The 11,702-nt window shown below is 45.7% G+C and overlaps 1 long non-coding RNA gene across 2 annotated transcripts; it reads left to right on the top strand.

Annotated features, from left to right (window-relative positions):
• Nucleotides 1-925: 925 nt before the first annotated feature.
• On the top strand, nucleotides 926-11,258 carry LOC310835340. 2 transcript variants are annotated; one of them, XR_014559571.1, is made up of 4 exons: nucleotides 926-1,052; nucleotides 1,435-2,226; nucleotides 2,873-2,972; nucleotides 10,840-11,258. It is a non-coding gene; the product is annotated as an uncharacterized lncRNA (long non-coding RNA). The 2 variants fall into 2 exon arrangements; XR_014559572.1 differs by lacking the exon at nucleotides 10,840-11,258 and adding an exon at nucleotides 4,005-4,818.
• Nucleotides 11,259-11,702: the final 444 nt, after the last annotated feature.

Below are 11,702 nucleotides of genomic sequence, written 5' to 3'. Positions count from 1 at the left end.
TTCTGATTTTGCTCTCAATGTGAACTAACCATTTGGAATGGTGAGATTCTGCCAGCATATGGAAAGTTAAAGAAGATAAGTTGGACTTGAACTCACCATGAACACCTTCCTCATTTTCTTGGAATGGCAATGGAACTCACCTGAGAGGTGCCGGAACTGAGTTCCAGTGAGTTCTGGAGGGGGGAAGCCCTGGCTGTAGGTGGTCATCTAGTGGAGGCACCAGAAAAAAATGGTCGAGGGGCACAGAATGGATGGTGAAGATCTCTAGGTGGGCCAAAATGAAAAATATCAGCATTTACTAATGACAGGAATTGTTCTCCCATCCAGCTGCCTCTTTCTTCCTCGAGCTGACTGGTTAGAAAGAACCAGGGATCAGGTTTCCTCGATTTCTGTCTCTAGCTGGAGAAAAGAAGTCTAATTGAAAACAGCTATCTCTTTACTCCCACACTGCCATTTCCCACCCACTCAGGCACAAGAGGCTGCAGGGTCTGGCGTCTGCATTCTGAGGCTCCCTGCTTAAGAATGAAGAGGGAAAGGGGCTGGTGCTGAGAAAGGCACAGGCAGAGGAAGGATGGGCGTCTGGCCATAGCCTATGGAGGCAACGTATGCAGATTGCACCCACCCACACTCTCTCACCAAACATGGGTGGAGCACCTCCACCAATGCTCCTCTACATGTACACTCTCAGACTTGGAACCTGCCTCCCTGGCCTGAAATAAACAACCTCTTCCCCTGCTCATCAAGCCACTTCCCTTCTTTTAGAAATTCATCCTCAAGTGCATACCTCTCCAAAAAATAGTTTCTGCATGAATAAAGCCTTTGAATGCCAGAAACTAGAAGTGATTATTCCAATCTAATTCACCCAAGCTGCAGGGTCTGCTAACAGGTTATGGACACAGGCATTGATTTGGAACTCCAAACTTTGTTTCCCAAAGTTTCCCTTCCAAAAGCCTTCCCATCCCAGCTGCACTTCTCCAAGGAGAGAGGCAGCAGGAAGGGGAGTGAATATCAAGGAAACTGAAGAGAAAAGATTGGAGTGGGCTAGGAAGCAGGTAAAGGTAAAGGTAAAGGTACCCCTGCCCGTACGGGCCAGTCTTGACAGACTCTGGGGTTGTGCGCCCATCTCACTCAAGAGGCCAGGGGCCAGCGCTGTCCGGAGACACTTCCGGGTCACGTGGCCAGTGTGACATCGCTGCTCTGGCGAGCCAGAGCCGCACACGGAAACGCCGTTTACCTTCCCGCTGGTAAGCGGTCCCTATTTATCTACTTGCACCCGGAGGTGCTTTCGAACTGCTAGGTTGGCAGGCGCTGGGACCGAGCAGCGGGAGCGCACCCCGCCGCAGGGATTCGAACCGCTGACCTTTCGATCGGCAAGTCCTAGGCGCTGAGGCTTTAACCCACAGTGCCACCTGCGTCCCTTGGAAGCAGGAGCAGGAGCAGGCGGCAAAGAACAAAGGAAGGAATCAGCAAAAGCTGGAGGAGACCGTTTGCACTGCTGAGAACTGCAATGAGATTGGGTTTGGGTTAGCATTAGTGTTAGGGTTCTGGTTACTGTTAGTGTTATTTGTGGTTAGGGTTACATTTGGTTTGAGGTTAAGGAGTGGGTTAGGACTAAGCTTGAGGTTCAGATAAGGGTTGGGGTTAGAGTCGGAGGTATGTTTAGGACTAGGATTAGGGCTGGGGTTAAGTTTATGATAAGGGTTAGGGCCAGAGTCAGGCCCATGCATGGGTGGGGGGCTGCCAAATACACTTGCCCCAGGTCTGAGAGGGCTAAGCAAGCTGGGGGCCCTGCAAGTGGCCGGCTGGACTTCTGCTGTCATGCCAAGAATGCCCTGCACCTCCCAGCCACCCGGGGCCTTTGTATGGGCCTGGCCAGAGTTAGTGCCGGGATTAGGGTTACATAACTTTCAAGTGCCCCTATTTTCCCAGGACAGTCCCGGAATTACAGAATCCACCCTGGCTTCTGATTTGATCCCAGAGTGTTTGTTTGTTTCCCCCTCCAGCCAGCCCTGCCGCCCAGCTTGGGGAGTTGGATGAGCCGGCACTTGCGCTTGCGGAATAACCCTCAGGAAGCAGAACCATTGTGTCCGGGAGAGGCGGCTTCCTGCCAAAGCGGAGGCGGTGGATGGGCACAACCCCACAATGCTGCCAACTACACTCCAGTACTTCTTGCCGCCACCTTCCCACTTACCGGTACTCCTGCAGCCTTGGTCCACTATAACAGAGGTGAGTTTATCTCACACCACATGAAAATCTGCCTGAGGGAGGAAGGAATAAGACACATGAGAAGTGTTAGCTTCCTCTGGAAATGGCATTCCCAAATGCTAAGTCAAGTTTTACTGCCTGTGCCACTTTATCTGAATGCTGTATGGAAAAACACATGAATCTGACCTTTGGAGAGTTTGTAAACAACCATTTTTAACTTACCAAATGTGAGATCTTCTTATGCTAGGGGAAGTGGGAAACACTGGAAGGAACTTGGAATTACAGTGGTACCTCAGGTTACACACGCTTCAGGTTACATATGCTTCAGGTTACAAACTCCGCTAACCCTGAGATATTACCTCGGGTTAAGAACTTTGCTTCAGGTTGAGAACAGAAATCGTGCTCCAGTGGCGCGGCAACAGCAAGAGGCCCCATTAGCTAAAGTGGTGCTTCAGGTTAAGAACAGTTTCAGGTTAAGAACAGACCTCTGGAACGAATTAAATACTTAACCCGAGGTACTACTGTACATACAGTATTTTAAAGGTCTTACTTTGCTGCATATTTTGTGATTTTAAATCTCTTCTGGGGTTCTGTCACCAAAGTGTATTGGCCCTAAACTTGGATCTATGCATCCAGAAATTCTCCTTTCTCTATTTTTTCCTTGCAGTTTTGTCCCCATCTCCCTCCCTCCTGAGTTCTACAAGGGAAAACTGAGACAAAGGAGCCTGGCAGCCAGGGCCACCCTCTGGGTTGGTTGTTAAAGTCAGGTGGGTGCGGGCTGGGGGAGACTCACATAGGCCCGTTTGCCCTATTTGGCTAGCCTCCACTGTCCCTGTTAGATTGCAATGCCAAACGCACTTATTGGAGAGTAAAATCCATTGCACACAATGGAAATTCTTTTCACGTAAAGCTACACAGCGTTGCAACATTATCATGGCAGGCACATTTGTGGACTTGCGCACACAATGCCAGATTCATCAATAATTATTTGGCATATCCAATCAATTTGTGCAGAGGAGGGCTGCCACATGGGTGCTGAAGCAAGGCTCTTTTCTCCTGCTCTGGAGGGAAGGACCCAAACCAAGGGCTTCAAGTTAAACATCAGGAAGAACTTTATGGTGGTGACAGCTGTTCAACAGTGGAATGGATTCCATTTGGAGGTTGTGGACTCTCCTTCCTTGAAGGTTTTAAGAGCCAGTGTGGTGTAGTGGTTAAGAGCGGTTGTCTCGTAATCTGGGGAACCGGGTTCGAGTCTCCGCTCCTCCACCTGCAGCTGCTGGGTGACCTTGGGCCAGTCACACTTCTCTGAAGTCTCTCAGCCCCACTCACCTCACAGAGTGTTTGTTGTGGGGGAGGAAGGGAAAGGAGAATGTCAGCCGCTTTGAGACTCCTGAAGGGGAGTGAAAGGCGGGATATCAAATCCAACCTCTTCTTAAGCAGAGGTGAGGTGGCCATGTGCCATGGATGCTTGAGCTGAGATCCCTGCATTGCAAGGGGATGGACTAGATGACCCTCAGGGTCCCTTCCAAATCTACAAGTCTATGTTTCTCTTAAATCTTTATTAATGACCATCATTAAGAAATGGGGATAAGAAGCACCTAGAACACATTCTAATTTTGCAGATTTACATGTATACATAGCTGGGTGGGTGGGTAATATAAATAGTAATGTCCAAAAGCCATGAAATGCAGGAGGTACATTTTCAGTCTGTGATTTATTGTTGCTGGTTTTAAATGTCGTTTTGTTTTTAACAGACATGTTGTTTTAATTTTTCATTTTGTGCTGCTTGCATTTTATAGAGATGTGACTAATGCACTTCATAGATAAGAAAATAAATCTTTGTCTACGTGAACCCTGGAGAGCCATTGCTTCAGCTGAACTCCCACAGCACAGGGGGCTCCAACCTAGGAATCAGAATGAGAGCCCTTCAAAGTCTGTGAATCAGAAATTCTCCTCTTGTTGCCTCTAGTGCCACTTCATAAATTTGAACAGCCTGGAAAAGAGCTGAACAGTTCAGAAAATTAGATGTATGACCACACAGAAGTAGTATTTACAGGAATTTAGAGCAGGAATTGAAGCACCAAGGAGCTTCAAATTAAGAGTTTTGATTGCAGTATTGGTGGTGGTTGCATAACTGGATTGAAAACGTCTGGAGAAACTGTGAACTTTGACTTTAAAAATTAAAATTAAAAAATAGCTCAGTTCCTGAATTGTGCTTTACATCATTCCACAATTTCACATAGTTTCATACATGGCTTTACAACTCCCTCCCTCCAGGGCTTACTTATTTTAAGTAAAGACTAAAACTGGAATGTGTTTTCTATGCCAAGGCTCAACCTCAGAATAAATAAAGCACTACTGAGCATGTGCACAGTTTGCCCCAGGGTTTCCAGGCAATGCATTACTGGACAGTTCAGCATGTCAACACTCTCAGGAATTAACTGCCAGCAAGAATGTCTGTAAAATTTAAGATTCACCTATGTCAGATCTGGAAAACAAAGCAGAACCATAAATTAATGCTGTATAGGGATTGTGTTCTCAAGCACAGGATTCCATAATGCTTCCAACACTTGACTTACAACAAGGATCTCGTCTACTGCGGGGAAGCTGCACTACAGAGGGCGCCTCATGTCCAGCACTGTCTGGTTGGTTAACAATAGTTACTAGAAAGTAATGGAAAATGATTCACAAAGAATTAAAGAAATATTCTTAAACTCACATTTCCCCAAAGACCAGAGGCCTTTCTCTTAGGGATAATAAGTGATGACATTCCAAAAAAGGCACTCACAATCATTTTGTACATGACTGCTGCAGCTAGAGTAGTATATGCAAAAAAAGTGGAAAGAAGAAGAGGTGCCCACAAAGGAAATTTGGCAGGAAAAATTGATAGAATACATAGAACTAGTAACTATGACCATGAAACTAAGGAATGAGGATGAGTTAAAGAGAAGAGTGGAAGTGTTTTGGAGATTATTTTAGAGGGTGCAATATACAATTTAACCCACGAGTAGGGGTTAACAAATGAGCAGACGATAACATCAGAAAAGTAAGACTTGAGATGATAATGGGTGGAATAACAATATATGCAGCAGATCAGGGTTTCCCTAGAATGCCACGGAGAGATGGACTGGGAAGTCCTAGGAAAAGAGATACGTGATGGATGTTGTTGTTGTTTAGTCGTTTAGTCGTGTCTGACTCTTCGTGACCCCATGGACCAGAGCACACCAGGTACTTCTGTCTTCCACTGCCTCCCACAGTTTGGTCAAACTCATGCTGGTAGCTTCGAGAACACTATCCAACCATCTCATCCTCTGTCATCCCCTTCTCCTTGTGCCCTCCATCTTTCCCAGCATCAGGGTCTTTTGCAGGGAGTCTTCTCTTCTCATGAGGTGGCCAAAGTATTGGAGCCTCAGCTTCATGATCTGTCCTTCCAGTGAACACTCAGGGCTGATTTCCTGATGGTGATGGATACTGTATGTTAAGTGATGGATACTGTTATGTACTGAAGTTCTCACCCTGGGCCAGCAGGGGGATACCGTAGATAGTTATGCAAATGAAGGATCGAAAGTGACGTTCAGTGATTGGCTAGTTACAGAAAATGGTTACTGTTGCATTCTAGTGGAGCTCTATATAAGCAGGCTGACTGAGCTCCTGTTCTGCTCCAGCTTACAAATAAAGAGCTGCTTTGGAAGAATCGCTGTGATATGTTTGCCCACAACTTAACAGATACTGTATGTTAAAATTGCATAAGTAAGAGTTGTATTTTTCAAATAAAAAAATTGTTACTCGGAGTGCTTCCAGACATGGGCTTAATTTCGCCTCAGGTAGCAAAACAGGATGGGCCGTCCCTGGGACAGACACTCCTTTGCCATCCCCTTTCCTTCGGACAGTTGGGCCACGTAGACTCCAAGGATCTTTACTAAGCACCACATGGGGGCTGGGTGTGATGTCCAACTCTGCTGCAGATGTTTGACCTTCAGAGAGAAACAAAACAGCCCATGGGCATAGCCAAGGGGAGAAGGAGGGCAGCTGCCCTCCTAAATCAATAAAATAAATACAAATCTGAGGTTCTGCCCCCCTAACAAAGGCCTGCCCCCCCAATAAGATTAGCAGCTTTTGCTGTTTCTCTTTCTCATCTCTGCCAGCTTCTCAGCATTTTTCACAGGCAGAAATAACTCAAGGAGGCACCTAACGAACCTTTTCCCAGACCCAACTTTTCTACTGCGTTGGGAGATGCCAGTGAAAAACTAGGACATCAGATGTACCTGAGTCTGGGAAGCAAATAACTGCTGCTTCTCTTCCTCATCAAGTAGATGGGATTAAAAGATCTTCATCTTCTACTCCTGTTGGGTCAACAATGAGAACACTTCAAAGCCCCTTTTTATTTAATGGTTGTTGCATTTGGCATCCTTTGGGAGTGAGGTTGTTGTGGCTGTAGAAACCAATATGGAAGAGAGATTTTTTGTTGCAGCAGGGCAGATGAAGGCGCCCAGTTGTACTGTTGCAGACGCACCATGACGTTTCTTCTTTCTGTGCTCCTCCCAGCGGTCATTCCTCCTTCAGTCACTGTTATGGATGCACAACCTGGCTGTCTCCAGGCACTGATTGTCTGCCAGGGAGGCTGATGTTGCCAGCCTTCATGGCACATTTGCAGACATCTTTGTGATGCGGAGTTGGGCTGCCGAGAGGCCTGGTGCCTGAAGCCAGCTCCCCATACAACATGTCCTTGGGGATCCTGTCACCTTCCACGGTGTGTGCTGGCTTTATTTAATAACCAGCCTGGTAAACACGGGCAACAATAAATTACATGCAGGCTCACTGGGGGAAATAACCATTATATTTATTATCTTTTATACTGCCTTCAACAGTATTTCCAGGGGAGCTTACATTCCATCAGCTTTGCCAGCAGAGGCCTGCTCTCCTGGGGGCAGGAGAGCTAAGAAGCAGAAGGCTCAATCCATCCAAAGCAGGGGTAGGCAACCTAAGGCCCGGGGGCCGGGTCGCCTTCTCAATCTGGCCCGCAGTCGGTCCAGGAATCAGCGTGTTTTTACATGAGTAGAATGTGTGCTTATATTTAAAATGTATCTCTGGGTTATTTGTGGGGCATAGGAATTCATTCATTATTATTTTTCCCCAAGATATAGTCCAGCCCACCACATGGTCTGAGGGACGGTGGACTGGCCCATGGCTGAAAAAGGTTGCTGACCCCTGATCCAAAGGAACAAGGGTTTACAAATGAGTGCCTGAGTTTTGGTTTTAGTTTTCGTGTTTCCTCCCTGTCCCTTTCCCCTTGCATGTCATGTTTCTGCAGGTAGGGATCAGGGGTGACAACTAAAACAAAATATTGAGGGGCAGGCAGGTAAGCACCACCCTGCATAATTGATCACAAGATGTGACATATGCCCCCCCCCATTTAAATGACAATGTTCATCAATTTGAGGGGGCAAGCCCCTAAAATATTTTAGGGGCACGTGCAAAAGAATCTCGGCCCCTAGGACCTGGCTTCTATGGAAGAGACTGTCTTTTGTAAGCTTCTCGGGGAACCTTTTTGACTGAAGTAGTACAAATTTTCTAAATTTAATAGGATTAAAAGAATAAAATAATTATAGATCACAGAATCATAGGAGGCCAAGGCACGTAAGAGACCCAACATGGAGGCCCACTGGCCGAAATATTGGGAAATAATTGAAAAAACTGGAGACAATTGGAGGTTGCTAAGTTTGGAGAAATTGAAATCTAAGGTACGAGATTGGTTGCACTATGCGCAAATTCAAGAGGTATTTAAAATAGATAAAAAAGTTGGATTCCAGGTGGAAAAATCGAAACTAGAAACTGAATTGTTAGAGCCAAAAAGTAAACTACTTTCGAGAATGTATAACTTGCTGCTTAAGTGGAATACACAGGATGAGACAGTCAAATCCGCTATGATAAAATGGGCTCAGGATGTGGGGCATAACATTATGTTTGCAGACTGGGAAAGGTTATGGAACACCGGTTTGAAATTCACGGCATGTACTGCCTTGAAGGAAAATATTATGAAAATGGTATACCGGTGGTACATGACCCCAGTCAAGTTAGCCAAGATATATCATCTGTCTGACAACAAATGTTGGAAATGTGGAGAGGCGGAAGGGACATTCTTTCATCTCTGGTGGACCTGCCCGAAAGTGAAGGCCTTCTGGGAAATGATCCATAATGAACTAAAAAAGGTATTGAGATTTACCTTACCTAAAAAACCAGAGGCCTTCCTTCTGGGCATGGTGGACCAGAGAGTGCTTAAGAAGGACAGAACCTTTTTTATGTATGCTACCACAGCAGCAAGGATCCTGATTGCAAAATACTGGAAGACACAAGATTTACCCACGCTGGAGGAATGGCAATCGCAGTTGATGGACTATATGGAACTGGCTGAAATGACTGGCAGAATCCGAGACGCGGGAGAAGAAACAACTGAGGAGGATTGGGAAAAGTTTAAGGACTATTTGAAAAAACACTATAAGCTGTATGAATGTTAAAAAAAAATGCACCTTTCAGGAAATTCTAGCTTCAGCAAATGTAAGTTATTGGAATGAAAATTAAGACACAAAAATTCAGAGGTAAAATAATGAAATAACTTTATTGTGTTCAATATAAAACATATAAGAATTGAGTGACAGTAAAATTGAAAATAGGGAACATGATAAAATGGAAGTTACAATAAGTTTTGAAATAAGTTAACAAATTGCTGATGCTTTATAAGACAGAGAACGCAGGGTTCGGAGGGTGTGGGGAAGTCCTATAGGTTAGATGGAAAAAGAATATGGAAATTTGTTATTTATATCTCTCTTTCTTATAACCACTTCTTATTCTTTTTTCTGTATTTCTGTACTTTTAAAAAAGCAATAAAAAAAATGTTTAAAAAAATAGATCACAGAATCATAGAATTGGAAGAGACCCCAGGGTCATCTAGTCCAACCCCCTGCAATGCAGGAATCTCAGCTAAAGCAGCCATGACAGATTTGCCGCTTGCTTTTAATGCGCCCTGATCTATTGCCCGCTTCACAACTTGCTGGCAGGAGACGGAGAGCTCCAACGTTAAACCCTTTTGCTCCATCAATTGCCTCTTTAGGGGGTGGGGGCTGGGGGCGAGGAGACCCTCAAAACTTGGCAAGCCTCCAAAGGGAAAACTTACATCGGGCAACATCTCAGTGTTGCTCCACCATCCGCTGCTGCCGCTTGCCTATTGCCAGCCCTCTTTTGCAGAGCTCAGTGGATCCTTCTGGAGACGATTTCCGGGGGGGGGGGCTCCACTGCCACTCCCCCCAAGCCACACACCCCCGGCATGCCTCTCCTCCTCCCCGCTCCTTCTGCCTTCTTGTGCGTTTCCACCGCGCCACTGGAGCATGATTTCTGTTCTCATCCTGAAGCTAAGTTCTTAACCCGAGGTAATACAGTGGTACCTCGGGTTACAGACGCTTCAGGTTACAGATGCTTCAGATTACAGATTCAGCTAACCCAGAAATAGTACCTTGGGTTAAGAACTTTGCTTCAGGATGAGAACAGAAATCGCGCAGCAGCAGCAGGAGGCCCCATTAGCTCAAGTGGTGTTTCAGGTTCAGAACAGTTTCAGGTTAAGAACTGATCTCCAGAACGAATTAAGTACGTATCCAGAGGTAAAGGTAAAGGGATGCCTGACCGTTAGGTCCAGTCGTGTCCGACTCTGGGGTTGCAGCGCTCATCTCGCTTTATTGGCCGAGGGATCCGGCGTACAGCTTCCAGGTCATGTGGCCAGCATGACGAAGCCGCTTCTGGTGAACCAGAGCAGCGCACGGAAACGCCGTTTACCTTCCCACCAGAGCAGTACCTATTTATCTACTTGCACTTTGACGTGCTTTCGAACTGCTAGGTTGGCAGGAGCTGGGACTGAGCAATGGGAGCTCACCCCACCTGATCGGCAAGTCCTAGGCTCTGTGGTTTAACCCACTGCGCCACCCGCGTCCCTGTAACCAGAAGTACCACTGTACAAATCATCTACATTCCTCCATTGGAAGAACTGTCCATTTACTCCTACTCTCTGCTTCCTATTGCTTAATTAAGGCTGTGCCCTGAGTAAAGAAATCTTAAGCTCTTTTCAGAATATTCATATTGGGTCAAAGGAACCCCAGCAGGGAGAGTCACATTGTGGTGGCCTCCATGGCCTAAGGTAACCCTGGGTTGCTGACTGCAGGGAAAGAGCCATCATGCATGCAGTTGTCACACGCAGGGCTTTCAACAGAGGTTATAGCTGCAGACTAAGGGTAGAGCCAGTCACTGCAATGACACACTACCATGTGCAACTATTTAACTCTACATGAAGGTCTGTACAGGGCTTTAAGTTAAAACCCTAAATATACTTACTAACACATAAATCCCACTGAACTTGCTGAAATTTGCTTCTAGTATAAATTTAGGATTGCAGTTAGTTGATTAAGTAGATGATTTTTCATGGCTTAATCATTAATTGATTAAATTTGCATAAAGGTAAAAACAATACATTCTGAAGCCAAGAGTATGCTTTCTTTCTTTGTTTTCAGTGTGTTGTCCCAGACATTATTTATTATTTCCTGTATGAGTCAGAAAATGTATCTGCTACTTGCTCTCTGTAATTTGTTATAGGGTTGTCATATTTTGAAGAGCAAAAAAGAGGACTCGCATGTGCACCCCCTTATTTGTTACTTCCTGCTCCTCCACACAGCCAGAGGCCAGGATGCTTCACAACCACCCAGCCCCCCCTGCCCCCCCAAGGGGCCTCAGGCTGCGTCATTGTGCATCATGACCCAGAGTCCATCCTCTCTCACACCTTAAAACCGCTTTCTGTTCAGCAGGACTTAACTCCCAGGTCAGTGAGAATATAAAGACGGCAACCTAAGAAGGGGGGCTGCGTTTACATGTTCGCTGGGCTTTACCGCGGAAGCCAACAGAGAAATTCATTCCGTGAAGGCTGCGATCAAATGGCAGCAGAAGAAACGGCGGAAGCAAAGACCGGGCGCCTGATGGATTTCAAGCCTTCTTTCTTGAGGGAAATTTATTTATGTAATTATATGTGCACACACATACAATCATTATCATCCCATATTAAAAATTGAGCGAGGTGGCTCTTAGGACAGCCCTCCTAGTCCTGTGTCCCTCATTTTGACTCAAGAAAAATAAATACAGTAAATGGACAAAAGTACAAAGATTCACAAAATGTTTAGGGGTATGCGTATCCCTGCGTACCCCAGAAGTTAGCACTGCTGGCAGAGGAGCAGCTGAGTAAGCGTATGTGAGCATAACCCAGCCATGTAGTCCAGGCTTAGCATCCAGCATAACGGGACATGTAATGTACCCTTGCCCTTTTTTCTGTAGAACAATAGGTAGTAGTAGCCCAACAGAATTTCCCCCAGGATTATATTGTTAGCAGAGTTTAAAAGTAGGTGTTGCAATAGAAGTTACACTAGTGGCCAAAATTGTGGAAACCTTTTGGGAAAAGTGTATTTCTG

The sequence above is a fragment of the Podarcis gaigeae genome (assembly GCF_964106915.1).
Source record: "Podarcis gaigeae genome assembly, chromosome: 17".
NCBI classification, from domain to species: domain Eukaryota; kingdom Metazoa; phylum Chordata; class Lepidosauria; order Squamata; family Lacertidae; genus Podarcis; species Podarcis gaigeae.
The sequence above is the reverse complement of the archived record's forward strand: the minus strand, read 5'-3'. Positions and strand labels throughout refer to the sequence as shown.